Below are 21,114 nucleotides of genomic sequence, written 5' to 3'. Positions count from 1 at the left end.
TGGAAACTCAAATCAAAGTACACTGACTCCAGCTACATAATTACCATTGCTGGACTTGCATATCTTCTTAGGATCATAGAATATTAGAACTGGAAGGGATCTCGAGGTCACTGGGCCCAGTCTCTTGCCCCCACAGCAGGATCGAGCACCATCTACACCAAGGCTACTCAAATTGGGAAACATGGAGGGGGCCACAATGATACTCACAGCACATGTCAAGGGCTGCAACGTAAGTATGGTTGCATATACGTGCAAATATATATGCAAATAGCTTCTTTAATACTGACGGGCATGAATACAAAGTTTAAGGCAAGACTATACAACACGCAGGCCCAATTTAAGACAATTATGCTCATATTAATAAAATACAATATTTACCCAATTTCCACCCATATGACTGCACTTTTACTGAGGAATTCATAGAATCATAGGGCTGGAAGAGACCTCAGGAGGTCATCAAGTCTAGCCCCTTGCCCAAAGCAGGAACAATCCCAACTAAATCAATCCAGCAAGGGCTTTGTCAAGCTGAGATTTAAAAACCTCTAGGGATGGAGATTCCACCTCCTCCCTAGGGAACCCATCCCAGTGCTTCACCACTCTCCTAGGCAAATAGTTTTTCCTAATATCTAACCTAGACCTCCCCGACTGTAACTTGAGACCATTGCTCCTTCTTCTATCATCCATCACCACTGAAAACAGCCTCTCTCCATCCTTTTTGGAACCTCCCATCGGGAAGTTGAAGGCTGCTATCAAATCCCCCCTCACTCTTCTGCAGACTAAATAAGTCCAAATCTCTCAACCTATCCTCATAGGCAGGGCTCGCCAAGCGGCAGCGAGCCCTGCTTGCCAGCTGCGCAGTTCTGCGAGCAGTGCATGCGCACATCACGCTGCATATGTGCAGATCGCGTAGGGCTGGCTGTGCCAGCTTGTAATCTACACGCCACGGGTGAGTAGATTACATGATTTGTTAAGCCCTGCTCATAGGTCATATGCTCAAGCCTCCTCTTCATTTTGGTTGCCCTCCACTAGACCCTCTCCAATGTGTCCACCTCCTTTATCTAATGGAAGGCCCTGAACTTGACACAACACTCCAGATATGGCCTCACCAGAGCCAAATAAAGGGGAATAATCACTTCTGTAGGTCTACTGGCAATATTCTTCCTAATGCAACCTTATATGCCATTAGCCTTCTTGGCTACAAGGGCGCCCTGTTGACTCATATCCAGCTTTTCATTCACTGTAATCCCCAGGTACTTTTCTGAAGAACTGCTACTTAACCAGTCAGTCCCCAGCCTGTAACAATGCTTGGGATTCTTCCATCCCAAGTGCAGGACTCTAGACTTCTCCTTATTGAACCTCATCAGCTTTCTTTTGGCACAATCCTCTTATCTGTCTAGGTTAATCTGGACCCTATTCCTGCCCTGCAATGTATCTACCTCTCCCCTGTTTAGTGTCATCTGCAAACTTGATGAGGGTGCAATCCATCCCTTCATCCAGGTCATTAATAAAGATGTTGTGCCCTAAACTGGCCCTAAAACTCATCCTTGGGGAACTCCACTTGAAACCAATTGCCAACCTGACATCGAATCATTGATCACTACCCGCTGGGCCTGACATTCTAGCCAGCATTCTATCCATCTTACAGTCCATTTATCCAATCCATATTCCCTTAACTTTCTGGCAAGAATATCGTGGGAGGCCGTATCAAAAGCTTTGCTAAAGTCAAGTTATCACATCCACCAACTTTCCCATAACCACAGAGCCAGTTATCTCATCATAGAAGCTAATCAGGTTGGTCAGATATGACTTGCCCTTGGTGAATCCATCTTAACTATTCCTGATCACTTTCCCCTCTTCCAAGTCCTTCAAAATGGATTCTCTGAGGATCCCCTCCATGACGTTTCTTGGGACTGAGGCAAGGCTGACTGGTCTGTAGTTCCCTGGATTGTCCTTCTTCTCTTTTTGAAAGATGGGCACTACATTTGACTTTTTCTAGTCATCTGGGATCTCTCTCGATCTCCATGAGTTTTCAAAGATAACAGCCAAAGGCTCCACAATGACATTTGCCAACTCCCTCAGTACCCTTGGATGCATTAAATCCGGACCCATGGATTTGTGTATGTCTAGCTTTTCTAAATAGTTCTTAGCCTGTTCTTTCTCCACCAAGGGCTGCCCACCTCCTTCCCACATGGTGTTACCTAGTGCATTATTCTGGGAGTTGACCATGTCTGTGAATACAGAGGCAAAGAAAGCATTGAGTACTTCAGCTTTTCCCACATCACCTGTCACTAGGTTACCTCTCTTATCCAGTAAGGGCCCCACACCATCTCTGGTCACCCTCTTATTGCTAACATGCTTATAGAAACCTTTCTTATTACCCTTCACATCCCTTGCTAGCTGAAATTCAATTGCGCTTTCGCCTTCCTGATTACTATCCTGCATTCTCAAGCAGGGTATATTTGTACTCCTCCCATGTCATCTGTCCAAGTTTCCACTTCTTGTAAGCTTCCTTTTTGTGTTTAAGCTCACCAAGGATTTCCCCGGTAAGCCAATCTGGTCGCCTATACTATATTTGTTTTTCTTACTGCTCATCGGGATGGTTTCTTCATGTGCCTTTAATAAGGCTTCTTTAAAATACTGCGAGCTTTCCTGGACTCCTTTCCCCTTCATTTTAGCATCCCAGGGGATCCTGCCCATCAGTTCTCTGAAGGAGTCAGAGTCTGCTTTTCTGAAGTCCAGGGTATGTATTTTGGTACTCTCCTTTCTTCCTTTGGTCAGGATGCTGAAATCTACCATCTCATGATCACTGCTTCCCAGGTTGCCACCCACCTCTACTTCCTCTACTAGTTCCTCCCTGTTTGTGAGCAGCAGGTCAAGCTGTGCATGGCCCCTGGTCGGTTCCTTCAGCACTTGTACCAGGAAGTTATCGCCAACATTCTCCAAAAACTTCCTGGATTGTCTGTGTACTGCCGTATTGCTCTCCCAACAAATGTCAGGGTGATTAAAGTCCCCCATGAGAACCAGGGCCTGTGATCTGGACAAAGTAGGGAAAATCTGGCATTTGACTACTAAAACGCCTATCTACAGAAAACCATTATATTGACTATGTTTTTGTTTTGGCTCCCACCCCCGGGCCATGTGTTGAGGCCCACATAAAACCAAACTGCACAGCGGGCCACAAACAAACAGGCCATGTGTTGAGTAGTCCTGTTCTACACCGTCCCTGATAGATGTCTGTCCAACCTGCTCTTAAATATCTCCAGTGATGTAGATTCCACAACCTCCCTAGGCAGTTTATTCCAGTGTTTAACCACCCTGATAGGCAGGAAATTTTTCCTAATCTCCAATCTAAAACTCCCTTGCTGCAGTTTAAGCCCATTGCTTCTTGTCTTATCTTCATAGGCCAAGGAGAACAATTTTTGTCTCTGCTCCTTGTAACACCCTTTTAGATACTTAAAAACCAGCTATCATGTCCTTTCTCAGTCTTCTCTTTTCTAAACTAAACAAGCCCAATTCTTTCAGTCTTCCCTCACAGGTCATGTTTTCTAGATCTTTCATCATGTTTGTTGCTCTTCTCTGGACGTTCTGCAATTTCTCCACATCTTTCTTGAAATTTGGTGCCAGGAAATGGACACAATACTCCAATTGAGGCCTAATCAGCGCAGAGTAGAGTAGAAAAATTAACTTCTTGTGTCTTCCTCACCACACTCCTGTTCATGCAGCCTAGAATCATGTTTGCTTTTTTTTTGCAACAGTGTCACACTGTTGACTGATGTTTAACTTGTGGTCCACGATAACCCCTGAATTACTTTCTGCAGTACTGCTTCCTAGAAAATTACTTGCCATTCTGTATGTATGAAACTGATTGTTCGTTTCAACGTCGAGTAATTTGCATTTGTCCTCATTACACTTCATCCTATTTACCTCATAGCATTTCTCTAGTTTGTCCAGATCATTTTGAATTTTGACCCTATTCTCCAAAGCAGTGGCAACCCCTCTCAGCGTGATATCATCTACAAACTTAATAATCATACTCTCTATGCCATCATCTAAATCACTGATGAAGATACTGAACAGAACTAGTACCAAAACAGATCCCTGCAGAACACCACTAGTTGTGCCCGTCCAGCATGTTTGTGAACGATTAATAACTACTCTCTGAGAACATTATCCAGCCAGTTATGCACCCATGATGTAGTAGCCCCATCTAGATTGTAGTTTCCCTAGTTTAATGATACGGTCATGCAAGACCATGTCAAATGCCTTACTAAAGTCTAGGAATATCATGTCCACCACTTCTCCCTCATCCACAAGGCTTGATATCCTATCGAAGGAAGCTATCCAGTTGGTTTGACATGATTTGTTCTTTACAAATCCATGCTGGCTGTTCCCTATCACCTTACCACCTTCCAAGTGTTTACAGATGATTTCCTTAATTACTTGCTCCATTATCTTCCCTGGCACAGAAGTTCAACTGACTGGTCTGTAGTTTCCTGGGTTTTTCTTATTTCCTTTTTTATAAGTAGGCACTAGATTTGCCCTTCTCCAGTCTTCTGTAACCTCTACTGACTTCCATTATTTTTCAAAGGTGATAGCTAATGGCTCCTCCATCAGCTCCTTGAGTATTCTAGGATGCATTTTGTCAGGCCCTCATGACTTGAAGGCATCTAAATTTTCTAACCTACACCATTTCCACTAGCATTAACTATGTTAGGCATCCCATCACATAAGACTTCTTGGTGAAAACGTAACAAGGAACCCATTAAGCACCTCTGCCATTTCCAGGTTTCCTGTTATTGTTTCTCCCTCTTCACTGAGCAATGAGTCTACCCTGTCCTTGGGCGTCTTCTTGCTTCTAATATATTTGTAGAATGTCCTCTTGTTACCCTTTATGTCTCTAGATAGATTGAGCTCGTTTTGTGCCTTTGCCTTTCTAATCTTGTCCTGAAATACCTGTGTTGTTTGCTTATATTCATTCTTTGCAATTAGACCTTGTTTCCACTTTTTATACGACTCCTTTTTTTATTTTTAGATCTTATGAGATCTCCTGGTTGATCCAAGGTGGTCTCCTGCCATACTTTCTATCTTTCCTACGCAGTGTAATAGTTTCCTTTTGGGCCCTCAATAATGTGCCTTTAAAGTGTGTTCTGCAGCATATCAGTGTGCCGTGAGGCAGTCAGAGGTGTGCCGCGGAGAGAACAGAAAAAATTTTGCTGCCCCAACCCCTGCAGACCCTGTAGACAGCTCCTGCTGCGGCTGCCTCTCCTTCCCCATAGCCCGCAGGACAGCCCCTGTCCCACGGGGCTTCTGGTGCTGCGCAGCCTCCTCCTCCTCCTCCTCCATGTGTGCAGGTGGCCGGTTTTACAGTGGCTGCTGCTGGGCGGGGGAGGGGTGGCCGGACCGTGGCGTTTTAAAAATGCCGCCTGAGGGGAACCCGGCTCAGGCTCTGACATCCCCGCCCTCACCCTCCCTCCCCGTGGACCTGGGGTGCACTTGGGCTCTGCTGCCCGCATGCGCTGCTGCTCTCTCCCCCCTGCACCGCTCCCCAGCCTGCTCGGGATGTGGCAGAGGTTTCTACTCCCTCCTCCCCGCACCACCCTGCCCTGCCAGCAGGAAGCCTGGCCTGGTGCTGCAGCTGCACTGGGTTCCCCGCTGCATGGGCGAGGGGGACGACAATGGGACTGAGCTCTCGACCCCGAGGAACAAGAGCATGTTTCCTGGAGGCTTTCCCTGCTGCAGCAGGGTGCCAAGCCAAGTAAGCATCCCCCCTCTTGCCCAGACCCCCACACCCAACCCCCCCCCAGTCCCTTCCCCCTGCCAAGACCCCGCATTCCCAGCTTGCTCTGACACCCTGCCCCAAGTCCCCTCTTGCACCCTCCCTTCCAGCCAGACACCCTGCCTCAATACCCGCTCCTGGCCCGACATTCTGCCCCAAGTCCCCTCCTCTACCCTCCCTCCTGGCCAGACATGTGACCTTATTTAACATGTGTTTATTATTATTTTTACTTTTTTGTGATCTATGTTTTCAGCTCCATGTACCAGGCTATGATTAGGGCAGTCTTCCTGGGGGGGTCGTGGAGCACTTTGACCCCCAGTTCTCCCAGGCCCAATGGGTTTTTTTCTTGGTGTTCCCCATAAAAAAAATTGTTTGGTGTTCCTCAGTCTTAAAAGTTTAAGAAACACTGGTGTAGCCCATACTGGGCTATTTTTAGCTTAACACTAAGGGAATTGTTTGCTATGTAACTTTAAACAACTATATTTTACAAATTCACTAGTGGACACAGTAGAGAAAGTTTGCTGAAGAAAGGACATAGTCCCACACCACTACTGGCAGTAACAAGGAACACGGGAAGGAGGTAAAACAGCACATTTTCTCCCCTACACTCACCACTGCAAGACAATCGGCTGGCACTAGTACTCATTATAAGATGAACACAAGTTATTAAACTACATTAACAAGTCTTCCTAGAGAGGGCATTGATTATTACATATTCTCAAACAGCTTATTGGTGAGATATGTAGCTCTACAAAATGTTCCTAGGTGGTGGAATTTACACTCTTTATGAAAAGTAAAATAAGCTGTTCCCTTTCATTTATCTATAGAACCATAGAGCTGGAAGAGACCTCAGGAGGTCATCAAGTCCAGCCCCCTGTCCAAGGCAGGACCAATCCCAACTAGAATTACAGAATATTTATTTCCACAATCATGAGAAAACAGAGCTTCCGGAGGGCCTTCATACCACAGTGAATCCATATTAATAGGGACAGGAATATAAAAGGAATTTTTAAAAAGGGGGCAGATAACATTCAAAAACCACAACTATCAATATTTGCATTATGAAGCAGCTTTATCAGAATCATAATCAGTAGATCAATATATTCACAGACAGCTAGAAGAACACAGCAAAGCAATGCCAGTGTTCTGAAGGTAAAGCATTAATGACATTGCTTGGACAAATTGTTAACCTGAGTTCTCAGCAACCTCAGTACTCTGGATACCCCTAACCTGGGAACACCTAGGGAACAGTGGAGGAAGCGGCTCTGTGTGCTGCCACGCCCTGCCTCCAAGCCCCAAGGGGCCGCGTGCTCAGAGTCGCTTCCCCTGAGGCTTTTCCCTTCCTCTCCCATAGTGATGGGGAGAGATGCCTGGGAGTAGCGGAAAGTGTGGAGCCACATGTGTTGCTGGGAATGGTGTGGCAAGTAAGTACCCCATTCCCATCCCCTCACGCCCAGACTCCACAGTGCCCTCCCTGGCCCAGCAAAATCTTTACTACAGCATACCCTATTTCCCAGGGCTGCTGGGTTAAAGAGGTTCAAGTGTACAAGTTTACACTTTACAGTTCCCATATACAATAATGCTAGCCTATCAAGAAAAGATCTCCCTAGAATAACCATTGTTTTCAACGAAATAAGCAACTCGCAGTGCTTGTGCCTGTGGCGTCACTGATGAAGTAGATGACCTCTGACAGTTCTTTCCAGCCCTACATCATTATAATACCCTAAAACAATCCTAATTCAGTCAGCTATCATGGTGAGAAGAATGCTAAAAACCTACAGAGATAAGAAGCTGGTATTATCTGATAAGATCTAAAAATGAACAGGCCTGATCAATACTTTGGAAAGAAAAACTACAAAAATCCAAGGTTTTTCTTCTGGTTGGTATCAGGATATTTAAATGATGTTAAACAACTATTTGCTTGCAAATGCTTTAGAGATTATAGTGGTGCCCATCACTGTGATGAATACAGAATTCAAAACACTGAGGATTTTTTGCCCCCATTCTCTCTGCTTGCACAGACACTGAAACCAAGAGCAGATACAGGTGAAGAGGTACATAAGGAATGCCAACTGCAGTGATGCCTAACCTCCTTTGGTGGAGCATGGAAGAGGGGGGTGGAACAAAATGTCAAAAGTAGGTAATTTGAATTAGTAGCTCTGCTGCTAGTTGCCAAGGGAGATTCAGGCAAGAACGCAGCTGGTGTAGGTGGTCAGAAGAGAGATAGGCAAGATAGCTGTCCTTTTTCCTAATTTCCCACACCAGGAAATCTATTGAGGGGCATGCCTAGCTATCAGCTATATTTTTAAGATTATATTTTGAAAAGAGAGGGATTTTCTTTTCAGATGAATGATTAGGTCCCTCAGTCACCTGGTTCCATTAAAAGACTGCCAGTGACCTAGAAACAATTCTAACAATCCCAATACACCAGTGAACACTTTCCTAAATAGCCCTTTCCTCAATTAAAACCTGTTCTTGTGTGGATCTTTCAGACAGGTGCTCAGGTAGCATGGTGGTAAAGGCCAAACAGATGGTTCATCTAATCTTGTGCATAAATGAATTGTTTGAATTTTATTGTCACTCAGCAGCAAAAATTTAAGGCCTACAAAGAACCTGCTCTTAGACTAACCTTAACATTTCTACTCAAACAGATAACTGATTTGAAAACTAACAGCAATAGACACATCTGCTCACTCAGACTGGTAATGATTCCTAATTAACACCACAGCCAAATATTTCTGTCAGTGAATAAAATCCAGAAGGGAATCATTCTTGGCAATTAAGACAATGTATCTTGCAGGAGGACATTCATCACAACTTCACCATTACTTTGGCGTGAGTTCTGTTTTAGAGTTTAATTGCACACTAATGCTTTCAAAATCTAATTCACACTATAACATGAATTTTAAGAAAATCCCACAAAAGGAAGGTATTTAAGAACTTCAGAATGATCAGACTGGGCCAGACCAATAGTCCATCTAGCTCTGGATCTCATTTTCCAGCCGTATCAAGTGCCAGATGCTTCAGAGGGAATGAAGAGACAAGAACAATTATAAAGACCCACTCCCAATTGTCCAGTCGTTGCTTCTCGCAGCAGAGGCTCACAGACATCCAAAGCATGGGGTTGCACCACTGGCCATCTTGGCTAATGGCCACTGATAAACCTATCATCCATGAACATTCCTAATTTTTTTTAATCCAGTCATATTTTTCCCCTCACTCATTCCTTTTAAAATGAGTTCCATAGGCTGATTGTACATTGTGTGAAGCAGTACCTCCTTATGTTTGTTTTACACCTGTTGCCTATTAATTTCATTAGGTAATGCTTTGTTGTTGTGTTACATGCAGGGGTAAATAACACTTCCTTATTCACCGGTCATGACTGTATAAACCTCGATCATATCCCCATTCAGTCTTCTTACAAGCTGAACAATGCCAGACTTGTCACCTCTTTCCATACCCTTACTAGTTTTATTGGGGGGGAGGTGGACCTTCCCTGTGCCTTTTCCAATCCTAATGTATCTCTTCTGAGATGCAGCCACCAGAACTACACGCAGTATTCAAGATGTGGAAGTACTATTCATTTTATAGTGTGTCATTTTATGATATTTCCTATCTTTTTATCCGTTCCTAACACAGTTTGCTTTTTTGACCCCTGCTGCACATTGGGGGATGTTTTCAGAGAACTATCCACAATGACGCCAAGATCTTCCTCTTGAGTGGTAACACCTAATTTTGACCCCATCGTTTTAAAGTATAGATGATGTTATTTTCCAGTGTGCATTACTTTGCACTTATCAACTTTGTATTTGAATTTCATCAGCCAGTTTCAAAAGATCTTTTTAACTCTTCGGAGTCAACTCTAAACTTCACTATCTTGAGTAATTTTGTATCATCTGAGAACTTTGCCACTGCACTCTCTTTCCAGATAATTTATGAACACACTGAGTAACACTGCCCTCTGTACAGATCCCATGGCGAACACCTTAATTACCTCTCTCCATTCTGAAAAGTGACCATTAATTCCAACCTCTTGTTTCCTGTCTTTTAACCAGTTACTGATAACTGTTCACTTTGCTTAAGAGCCTTTGGTGACAGACTTTGTCAAATGCATTCTGAAAGTTCATGTACACTGTAACCACCTGATTCCCCCTTATCCATCTGCTTATTGATCCACTCAAAGAATTCTAATAGATTACTTACACATGATTTCCCTTTTAAAAGGCCACATAGACTCTTTCCCAATCTATCACGTATGTGTGTGATAATTCCAGTCTTTACTATAGTTTCTACCAATTCGCCTGGTACTAAAGATAGGGTTACCTGCTTGGAACTGACAAGAGCATCTCTGGAGCTTTTTGTCAAAAACCAGTTTTATATTAATTATTCTCCAGTCACTGAGTGATTTAAGTGATAGACTACATGCCATAGTTAGTAGCTCTGCAATTTCATAGAGGAGGTCTTTCAGAACTCTTGGGTGAATGCAATCTGGTCCTGGGGACTTAACACTGTTGAATGTATCTATTTGTTTCAAAACCTCCCCTAATGACACTTCAGTCTGGGTCAGTTCTTCACATTTGTCACCTAAAAGAGTAGACTGAGTGGCAATCTCTCTCACACATAATCTGCAATCAAGACTAATGCAGAAACTTTAGTGAGGCATTTGATATGGTCTCGCATGATCTTATCAATAAACCAGGCAAATACAACTTAGATGGGGCTACTGTAAGGTGGATGCATAACTGGCTGGATAACATTCTCAGAGAGAAGTTATTAACAGTTCACAAACATGCTGGAAGGGCATAACAAGTGGGGTTCTGCAGAGGTCTGTTTTGGGACCGGTTCTGTTCAATGTCTTCATCAATGATTTAGATGATGGCATAGAGAGTACGCTTATTAAGTTTACAGATGATACCAAGCTGGGAGGGGGTGCCACTGCTTTGGAGACTAAGGTCATAATACAAAATGATCTGGAGAAACTAGAGAAATGGTCTGAGGAAAATCGGAGGAAGTTTAACAAGAACAAATGCAAAGTGCTCCACTTAGGAAGGAACAATCAGTTTCACACATACAGAATGGGAAGTGATTGTCTAGGAAGGAGTACTGCAGAAAGTAATTCAGGGGTTATCGTGGACCACAAGTTAAACTTATCAGTCAGCAGTGTGACACTGTTGCGAAAAAAGTAAACATGATTCTGGGATGCATTAACAAGAGTGTGGGGAGCAAGACACGAGAAGTCATTCTTCCGCTCTACTCTGCGCTGATTAGGCCTCAATTGGAGTATTGTATCCAGTTCTGGGCACCACATTTCAAGAAATATGTGGAGAAATTGGAGAAGGTCGAGAGAAGAGCAACAAGAATGATTAAAGGTCTAGAGAACATGACCTATGAAGGAAGACTGAAAGAACTGGGCTTGTTTAGTTTGGAAAAAAGACTGAGGGGGGACATGTAAGCAGTTCAGGTATACAAAAGGGTGTCAACATGGAGGAGGGAGAAAAAATTTTCTCCTTGGCGTCTAAGGATAGGACAAGAAGCAATGGGCTTAAACTGCAGCAAGGGAGGTTTAGGTTGGACATCAGGAAAAACTTCCTGTTAGGGTGGTTAAACATTAGAATAAGTTGCCCAGGGATGTTGTGGAATCTCCATCTCTGGAGATATTTAAGAGCAGGTTAGACAGACATCTATTGGGGATGGTCTAGAATGGTACCGGGACCTGCCATGAGGGGAGGGGACTGCACTCAATGACCTCTCGAGGTCCCTTCCAGTTCTAGTGTTCCATGATTCTATGACTTCAATTTGGCTTCTCTGCAATTCTGAGTCAGAGTTATCTTAGTCTATAGTACTATATTCAGGATCTGCCAGGAATGGTAACCCAGATGGGTACTGCACTGCAAGGAAACATTCAAATTGCTATAATGATTGAGACCTTTTAGTTTGGTATCCTACTCCAAGCAATGGTCATTATACTTCCTCATCCTTCAGAGGAAGATTTAAAACAATACACTTCAGCTGTAAAAGGTTGGATTGTGGAAAGATGCGGAGAATCTCCTTCTTATCACTAATGACCTTCAGCTAAATACTCTGCAGTACAAGAGTTGGTCCCCGTTAATATCTTAGTTTGAAAAGTACTGATCACTTGTCACTGGGCTCCTCCAAATTTTCAGCAGCACAATCCATTTACCTTTAACCATAAATGAGATATCCTTTGTATTATAAATATCATAAATATATAAAATATGATCTAAAATGAGAACTTTAGTATTAATGGCCAGGGCTCAACAAAAGCCCTGGCAAGTAGATTTCAGCTGGTAGCCCTGTTCACTGGCGGTTCGCACATGCGCAGTGCAGGGCTGGCAACTGGTTTTCGCCGTGATTGTCAAGCCCTGTTAATGGCTATCGTGACAATCAGGGTGTGTCTAAACTACATGGCTCCGTCGATGGAGCCATGTAGATTAGGCTGATTGACAGAGGGAAATGAAGCCACGATTTAAATAATCGCAGCTTCATTTAAATTTAAATGGCTGCCACACTCTGCCATCCAGCTGATGATCAGCTGTTTGTCAGCAGATCGGGGCAGTCTGGACGCACCTTTGTCGACCGTCGCAGGTATGCCTCGTGACGGAGCCATGTAGTTTAGACACACCCTTATTGTACTGATGACACAAGTTAATAGACATAAACAAGATTTGCTGTCTACACAAGGAGCAGCAAGAGTGGAGACAGGAATGGGAAAGAAGGTTTGAATTAAACTGTTCAAGGTGAGGTTGCTTCGTACACAGACTTACATGCTCATTTCCCCCCAAAATAGACACCATGATAAAAGCTTTTGATTTTGTAAACATTCTTTTGCTTTTCTGGAGTGTTTCCTTTAACAAAAGCAAATACATGTTGTCAGAAATACTAAATGACATTGGTCCTGCCTGAACCAGCACATTCCATCAAAAACCTCCACATGGAAGAGCTGCTATATGGCAACAAAAGCATTGAAACATTTTTATTTAAATCTCTCATCTACAGGCCAATACAAGAGAACAATTTCTACGAAATATATGAACAGCTAGCACCCCAAATGGAAAAGCTGAATAACTTCTGTACAATAGTCATCAAAAGCAAAAAGTATAGATGGGTCCAAAATAAAGCACTAACTAGAAAGTCACAACTCAAACCATCTTCTAAAAATTCTCAATCCCAAATGTTATCTTGGTTTCCCTCCTCTTTACATTCAATGAACATTTGTGATTCAACATGCTGAAGGCAGCAAAAACAAAAAATACATTGAACAAGATAAATGTTCATCATCTTGCCATATTACACAAGATTTAACGTGCAAAGAAAACTTTATTCTTCATGTTAAATATTTCCACTCAAATAATGTCATAAGAACGGCCATAAGAACGGTCAGACCAAAGGTCCATCTAGCCCAGTATCCTGTCTGCCGACAGTGGCCAGTACCAGGTTCCCCAGAGAGGGTGGACCGAAGACAATGATCAAGCGATTTGTCTCCTGCCATCCCTCTCCAGCCTCTGACAAACAGCCATTTTTATCCCCTGGCTAATAGCCTTTTATAGACCTAACCTCCATGAAATTATCTAGCTTCTCTTTAAACTCTGTTATAGACCTAGCCTTCACAGCCTCCTCTGGCAAGGAGTTCCACAGGTTGACTACACGCTGTGTGAAGGAGAACTTTCTTTTATTAGTTTTAAACCTGCTACCCATTAATTTCATTTGGTGTCCTCTAGTTCTTCTATTTAGGGAACTAATAAATAACTTTTCTTTATCGGCCCTCTCCACACCACTCATGATTTTATAGTCCTCTATCATATCCCCCCTCAGTCTCCTCTTTTCTAAACTGAAAAGTCCCAGTCTCTTTAACCTCTCTTCATATGGGACCCATTCCAAACCCCTAATCAATGTCACATGCTGTAGATCCTGAAGTTGTAGTACAATATGCAAAGGGAAACATCTATGTTCTTTATTCACTTTTTTTTCCACGGGCTCTATGCAGAAGGGCAGCCTACCATCCCCCTATCAAAATCGTGTATCAATTTAGATATTACACATTTAAACAGATCTATTAAGAAACAGATATAAAGGTAAATTCATTTGTCAGAAACAACAAAATAAAAGGAGGGATGGGATTACCTCAAGAAACACTAACCACACAAAGGTGTGACCAGGACTACAAACAACTCTACTGATACAACAAAACCCATAGTCGCTGAATTGGCAAATATCACTTCTAAACCATCTTCAGAAACTTAAGTAAATCCAACTGTTGCTCTCAATGCACTGCAATGAGACATAAGTTGACCCTTAACAATTACCTGGTTCTTCTTTGAGTATCCTCTGCGTATTCCCACTACTGGGATAAGCATCCCCCCTTTCTCCAAAAGTACTTTCACAACTGTTCCCCCCAGTTAGAAGCCTCAAGAGATGTATGACTGACAGCCATAGCCTGAGATCTGCTCTCTCTTCTAATGGAGATCCTTTGAAAGGGAGGCTGAGTGAGAGTAACAGAACAACTAAGTGAGAGCCTGTTAAAGCCCCTGTCTATGATATAACTGTTCTTAGAACTCAGAGCACTTTCATATTAGACTGGTTTTAGATTTGAAATATGGCACCATAAGTATTAATTTCCCATTACAGGCATTTTAAACAATTACAGTTATTTAGCGCTATTATAGACTGATTGTTTAAACACTTCTTCTACCCGCTTTCCAGAAGAGGCTGAGAGTAACCATCCACAGTCATTGCTATACACACGACTCATCAAAATTAATCTGGCACCAGTGTGAGATTTGGCAGTCATAGTCAATAAGCTGTTTCGACCCTGATGAAGCAATGGCTGACAATTCTAACAGCCCGAACTGTGCATAAAGCTTCCTACGTCTCATTACAGCGCTACACTAGTCAATATACTGTACCCTGGCTGGCTATCATCACTAGCTGCATCATGCATTACACAAGTCTGCAAATAGACTAACTGCCCTCTGGAATTACCTCCAAGAGCTTATTTGCATGAACAATGTTTCAAGGCAGAAATTCTTAAATTACTGAGAGAATCTTTGGAAAAATATACCAGAGTTGTAAGTAATACTAAGGCTTTGTGTGTTTCACAGAAATCAGGGGAAAAACATGTACAGGCAGTCCCCGAGTTACGCGAATCCGACTTATGTCGGATCCGCAGTTATGAACGGGGTTTTTCTCGCCCCGGAGGACGGGAGCGACGGGACGCCCAGATGCGCTGCGGTCCCGCCGCCCGCATCCTCCGGGGCGAGAAAAGCTGCTCCGCGTCTCCCTGGTCTGCGGGGGGGGGACCCCCCCAGCAGACCAGAGAGACGCTGAGCAAAGCCACGGAGCACACGGGCAGCAGGACAGCCCAGACGCACCGTGGCTGTCCTGCTGCCCGCGTGCTCCGCGGCTTTGCTCCGCGTCTCGCTGGTCTGCTGGAGACCAGCAGACCAGGGAGATGGGTAGCAAAGCCCCTCCTCCCCCCCAGCAGACCAGGCTTTTCTCCGGACGCCTGTGGTAGAGCAGCTGGGGCGCTGCCGGTTGGTCCCACAGCCGCTCTGGGCGCTACTCGACCAACCCGGCAGCACCCCAGCTGCTCTGCCCCAGGTGTCCTGATGCAGCCACTGCTGGTCAGTTTCAGCAGCGGCTGAATCAGGACGCCTGGGGCAGAGCAGCTTGGGTGCTGCTGGGCTGGTCCAGTAGCGCCGAGGAGCCGCGCTACTGGGGCAACCCAGCAGCACCCCAGCTGCTCTACCCCAGGCGTCCCCAAGTCAGCCGCTGCTGAAACTGACCAGTGCTGACTACAGGAAGCCCGAGGCAGAGTTGCTCTGTCCCAGGCTTCCTGGAATCAGCCGCTGATCAGTTTCAGCAGCAGCTGACTTGGAGACGCCTGGGGTTCTTAAGTTGAATCTGTATGTAAGTCGGAACTGGCGTCCAGATTCAGCCTGTTGAAACTGATCAGCGGCTGATTCCAGGAAGCCCGGGGCAGAACAACTCTGCCTCGGGCTCCCTGTAGTCAGCTGCTGGTCAGTTTCAGCAGCGGCTGAATCTGGACGCCAGTTCCGACTTACATACAGATTCAACTTAAGAACAAACCTACAGTCCCTATCTTGTACGTAACCCGGGGACTGCCTGTATAGAGGAATTTAATGTTGTCAGTTTAGAATCTGTTAATGACCACATGCCTCACTAAAGCACTACCGTGTAAGCCTATGAAAGCTCATGCTGACATTTCACTGCTTTTTTAAAATTCTTGATTTCACCATGCTCCTCAAATCATCTTGCCAACAATGATTATCAAACACTCAGAACCACTAGAGATAAGTTCTGCCTGCTTTGCTCCTCTCTTGGAGTTCTATAGACAGCAGCCTCCAATTACTCAGATAGGATCCATTTTTGTAACTCATTTGTTCTTGTTTTCCATTGTTCTGCATTTAACAAGGTTGTGCATAATCATTTGAAGACATGCAAATCATTTTTATTTTGTGTTTTACCTAGGAAATTAAGTGCTGCCTTCTCCTTTATCTTGTTAGCAGAAGTCATTACATCTTTTTTCATAAGCCAAGATAAATTTAACACATATTCATTGGTTTCCAAGAAAAAAATCACTGGGATCAAATTATACCTAAAAGCACATTGAATTCCCTGTGCTCTCCACATGGTATTCGAGGAGATTTACTTCATTCCAATAAAGGCTTCTGCTTTCCTGGTCGTTGTTAAAATGGCTGCTTTTCTTGATCACTATTTATATTTATCTTCTTTTTCTCAAGCTACCTTAAAACGGCACTGCCTTTTTATCTGTTTGTTATTCTGGAGTTACTACTCCACCATTGTTAGTAAAACCTTACTAGATATTTGAAAATAAGACACCTTTCTTATCCTATCTGACAAATCAAGAATTTTCCTTCCATGCTTTTACTGCACTTCTTGTGTTTCTCTCTTACTGTGTGGGTACACACACTAGTCAAAACTGGGGAATAAACTTTATTAGTGAACAGCTGCATCAGTGGCAGAGGAAGCACAAAATATATTTTGCCTAAAATCGGTGGCTGTTTGAGGGTGTGTTTTGTTTGGTTTTGACTGGGATGGGGGGACCGGAGTGATGATTAAAATTACTTAGGATCAAAAGAACATTTTCCATCTGATTAGAGCAACTTGAAAGCCAGTCCAATATGAAACTTACACTATTTAACAGTATTCTCTAACACCCCTCCCCCCCAAAAAATACTTACATCTCCACAATAACGTGATTATAATATCAAAATGTGTTTGTATTCGATTCATTATTAGAGCCCCATTTAACAGGCACCGTGGGTATTCTTCTTCTTTTCTTCTTTTGCTGCTGCAAAAAAAGCAAATATGATTCTAGGTTGTATCAACAGGTGTGTTGTAAACAAAACTCGTGAAGTCATTCTGCCGCTCTACTCTGCACTAGTTAGGCCTCAGCTGGAGTACTGTGTCCAGTTCTGGGCGCCACATTTCAAGAAAGATGTGGAGAAATTGGAAAGGGTACAGAGAAGAGCGACAAGAATGATTAAAGGTTTAGAGAACATGACCTATGAAGCCAGGCTTCATGAACTGGGCTTGTTTAGTTTGGAAAAAAGAAGATTAAGGGGGGACATGATAGCGGTTTTCAAATATCTAAAAGGGTGTCACAAGGAGGAAGGAGAAAATTTGTTCCTCTTGGTTTCTGAGGACAGGACAAGGAGTAATGGACTTAAAGTGCAGCAGGGGAGGTTTAGATTGGACATTAGGAACAAATTCCTAACTGTCAGGGTGGTCAAATATTGGAATAAATTGCCAAGGGAGGTGGTGGAATCTCCCTCTCTGGAGATATTTAAGAACAGGTTAGATAGACATCTGTCAGGGATGGTGTAGACAGAGCTTGGTCCTGCCTTGAGAGTGGGGGGCTGGACTCGATGACCTCTTGAGGTCCCTTCCAGTCCTATGATTCTATGATTCTCTGAAGGCTTGGCAAAGCAATTAAGTCATCAGCTGTGAAGATAAGCAGATGAACAGAGACCACCTATAAACACTAAGTATTCTAAGTAGCTGCACCATTTATCAAGATCTTGACTTACATTACAGGCCCTTCCTGAATTACACACCTCCAACTTACGCACATCCACGCACACATAATGCTCACCTGCAACCTCAGGGGAGCAGGCAAGAGACACAGGTGGTGGTGAGCCGCGCAAGTGCTGGCCTGAGGACTCCGGAAGAGCAGAGGGGGTGGTCATAAAGCCAATGGTTGGAAAGATGCAGCATTGTGAAGGGGAAACCACCACTTCTCCCCAGGCGCCAGATGCAAGGCCCCACTCTGCTCCTCCAGAGTCCTCCAGCCCCGGCTTGCATTGCTTGCCTAAGGGTGCAGCCCATGGGGGAAGGAGATGGCCGCAGGAGCCAGCACAGAGCCCAGGTGGGGAGGAGAGGGGAGGGGTACTGGAGGCCGGGGATACCTCTCAAGAGATATAGCTACACAGCATCTACAAATCCACAGCTGGCCTGTGTCTGCCAACTCAGGCTCACAGGGCTTGGGCTCCAGGCCTGTTTCACTGAAGTGCAGACTTCCAGACTTGAGCTGTACCCCAGGCTCTAGGACCCTGGCAAGGTGTGAGGGTCCCAGACCCTGTGCTCCACCCTAAACCCAGAATCTGCACAGCAATTAATCATTTGATCCCAGTGATTTTTTTCTCAGAAACCAATTGGCCCCCAGCCCAATCCCCATGAGCCCAAGTCAGTTGACCCTAGGGATGTGAACAAGTAACAGTTTACAATTACTTGGGAGCAACCCTTCACCCGCACCCCACCGAATTGCTGGCTCCTAGCCTGCACGGGCTGGGAGCCAGCAGCCCTTTCTCCCCACCTTCTTTTACCGCTTCCAGCCCCACACGAGGCTGCCAACTCCCAGCCTGTGTGGGCTGGGAGCCAGCAGCCACCCCACCCCCACTGCCATTTCTGGCTCCGCGCAGACTGGGAGCCATGGCGGGTGGAGGAGGGCCACCCCAGCCACTGTTCAATCAATTAATCATTTACACTTGATGTTTAACTGGTTAATTAATTAAACAAGATTTTACATCCCTAGCTGACAGGGGCCAACTGTGGTGTTCTTTTGGTTTTGTAGACTTAAACCCAGTTTTCCAAACATTTTAGTGAACTTGTGAACGTGGCCTGTTTCACTTGTGCATTTCACTAAACATAATGCACAGAGCAAAAGAATGAGGTGAATTTAATTTCCGCTAAATCCCTCTTGGGACTCAAGCACCAGTCAGCAAGTGAAGAGGGGTTCTTTTCTAACCATGTTTTTTTATGTGTTAAATTACTACTCTTTATTTTTTCTCTCCTAAAACTGGCATGATCAATGGCAAATTACTGAGTACACACCAAAAACTGAATGGCAGAAAAATTATTTCACTTTTTTTATGATGGTACGGCCCAGTACGCAGTACCGGCACCTCCAGTCAGAGCTCGACAACTTTTCCCCTGGAGTACCGGCACCTTTTTTTTTTTTTTTAACAAAAACAAGCACTGTGAAACTCCATAAAATGTTCATGTGTTTCGAACGTGAAATATCAACAGAATCCCCTCATGGTGGAATAGCACTCTTCCTTCTCTATAGTCAAAAAAATCTCATTATGCAAGCTCTCCATAGGAACTCTGATACTGCATTGGCCTGAAAGCCCAAACACTCACAACAGCAACACTTTCCTTTAACTAGGTAATTTTACCCTCACAGAATTCAGACAGACCTAAACATCAGTAAATGTATAAAGTCTATGGATCCATACTAATTCTCTGGAGTGACAGCATATTGCCAGCATAATAAAATGCTTTATATAATCCATTCCACACAGCTATGCCTTTTAGTAATGCCATTTTCTTAATGGTTATTGCCAGAGGCTTTACACTCCAAGGTGGTGGTAGTGAACAGCACTGTGTAGGGTCTCTGAACATCATGAAAACTGTGTGGAAAATGACACATTTTAGATGTTACTAGTACAAAGAAACACACTACTTTTTAAAAAATTAGCTCCAACTATGAATGGCCTCAGGATATAGAACAAAGAGTTCTACTCCCCACCACCACCACCCTGTCAAAAGCATCTGCTGACCTAGCAACACATTACAACAAGGTAAAACGAATCTTTGGCCTTCCACCTTCAATGGAAAAGTGGCCTTGCATTCCTGCCAGATTTGGTATTAAGTTCTCAATCATTCTGCCTAACATGGTACAGTAGATCTTATGCTCCAGGCTGAGAAAATAGGCAGTCATTTTTTCAATGCTTTGGGTCTTTTTGATCAATGAAATGATAGTCTTCCTATTGCAAAGCATTTTTTCGCTTTGGGTCCACAATCACTTCATGTAAAATTAGACACACCTACCTGTTCCTGTAACATAGATATGTTTAAGAACTTCAATCATTTACTTTATGAAGTCCTTTAAAACCATGGTGTCCAACAAGTACTGAAGCAGTTGCCACTACAGTGAACTAGTCACACTCCACTCGCTAAGTGGCCACATGTGGTTAGTGGATAGCATGTCGGACACCGGGAATCTAAAACACTGTTTCTCAACTTTTTTTTTTTATAAAGTATCTCTATCAAAAAAAATAATAATAAGTACCTCCAGTACCTACAGTTTTCAGACACACAGAGTTTTTTTCTACCATTGCAACACATATGTTTAAACAACTAAATTGTAACCAGGCGGACGATGACATTTTTGGGTGTATAAAGTACAAAAATAATAAAGCGCTGTAAAACTTAACACAAAAATTCAGTTTTCTCCACATTTCAGTTGTGTTGACGTACGCCCCAGACTTCTCTCGAGTGCCTCAAGGGTACTAATACCACTCATTGAGAAACACTGCTCTAAAACAATGGCCCTTAGAATATTCATATTGCAACCCACTACCTAAAACACAGATTCTCTCAGACAACTAATCTAAGTCCTACACCCTCCCTGAACTGACTCGAGTATTTGAATACCTGAAAGAGTGATAATATGATAACTAGGGATGTTAAATATTGATTCATTGAATAGTTGAGTAACCCCATGAATTCTTATTCGTTAGTCAACTACAGGCAGTCCCCGACTTACGCGGATCCGACTTATGTCGGATCCGCACTTACGAACGGGGCTTTCTCGCCCCGGAGATCGGGGCGAGAAAGCCCCGTTCATAAGCTGCTTCGGTGCCCCTGGTCTGCTGGAGACCGTCTCCAGCAGACCAGGGGCACCGGGCGGGTTCCCGCGCTTCTGAGGCTTTGCCAGAGCAAACCCTCAGAAGCGCGGGGAACCGCCGCTGCTGCCGCTTCAGTCCGGGTGC

General features: G+C 44.0%; 1 protein-coding gene across 1 annotated transcript in view; it reads right to left on the bottom strand.

Moving 5' to 3' along the window:
* Positions 1-21,114, bottom strand: part of LOC102455999 (receptor-type tyrosine-protein phosphatase F-like) — a gene marked incomplete at its 3' end in the record, with an annotated part of 547,172 nt that overhangs the window by 411,706 nt on the left and 114,352 nt on the right. Inside the window, exon 2 of the mRNA XM_075917250.1 lies at positions 17,020-17,129. The remainder of the gene's footprint in view (positions 1-17,019; positions 17,130-21,114) is intronic.

Source organism: Pelodiscus sinensis, unplaced genomic scaffold (assembly GCF_049634645.1).
Source record: "Pelodiscus sinensis isolate JC-2024 unplaced genomic scaffold, ASM4963464v1 ctg74, whole genome shotgun sequence".
Lineage (NCBI taxonomy): Eukaryota > Metazoa > Chordata > Testudines > Trionychidae > Pelodiscus > Pelodiscus sinensis.
Note: the sequence above shows the minus strand (reverse complement) of the source record. Positions and strands in the feature narration are given on the sequence as shown.